Source organism: Crocuta crocuta, unplaced genomic scaffold (genome assembly GCF_008692635.1).
Source record: "Crocuta crocuta isolate KB4526 unplaced genomic scaffold, BGI_CrCroc_1.0 scaffold885, whole genome shotgun sequence".
NCBI lineage: Eukaryota > Metazoa > Chordata > Mammalia > Carnivora > Hyaenidae > Crocuta > Crocuta crocuta.
In genome coordinates this window covers 122,129-123,026 of record NW_027529594.1, presented here as the reverse complement: position 1 = coordinate 123,026, position 898 = coordinate 122,129, and positions in this window count along the sequence as shown.

Here is an 898-nt window from a genome sequence, read left to right as displayed (position 1 = left end):
TGTACACTCGAGGGGCAAAAACTATCCCTTTTCCCTTAATTTTCTTTGGCCAGGACATTTGACTGGTTTGTTCAGCACTTCAAATTAGTTGTGACATTGGCAAGAATTTTGCAAAGGAGGAAGATGTTCCTGGTCTAACACTGGTATTTATCTCCTTGACTGGTCACTCCAGTTGATCTACAATCATCTGCATAGTTAGAACCCAACCTGTGTTCTCAGCTTTGTACTGTTGTACAAATGGAACAACATGGAAAACAACATGATTACTTGTCCTGAGAAATCTATAATCTATTTGGGGGATTTAGAAGATCCCACACACATGACAAGAACAAACTCTGCAAGAGAATTCGGGGTAACTTGTTTTTTTTAAACATTAACGGCTGCTGGTGTTCACAAGAAACAATAGCTGTGTGATGAAGGAAGGTTTCTTGAAGGATTTGAGTTGGAAATGAGCCCTAAAGAATATAGCAAGTGAGTGAGAAACCGTGTGTCCCAAACAAGGAGCATGTTCCCTTGTGTCTTCTCTCACCTCCTCCTTTGTGATAAAACTAGGCAAACCAATCAGTGAGGCAAAATAGATAAACCTTCAGGTTTTGGAATCAGATAATGTTGGTTTGGCCTGTTACTTGTTACTACCTGGCTCTGTGACCTTGACCAAGTTTCAGATCTGTCATCTGTGAGATAAAGGTGAAGACAGCACTTAACATCTGAGTCTCTACGGGATTTCTTGTGATTCTCTTCATTCACTCAAAAACGTTTGTCGTCGTCGTCAATTTCTTTTAAGACTTAGTCCTAGATCCTCTGGGCTAGGGGAATATAGAGATAAATATATTGGATACATCTTTGCCCTCTGAAAACTTAGAGTTCAGTAGAGAAGACTGGTGGAATTCTATAAAAT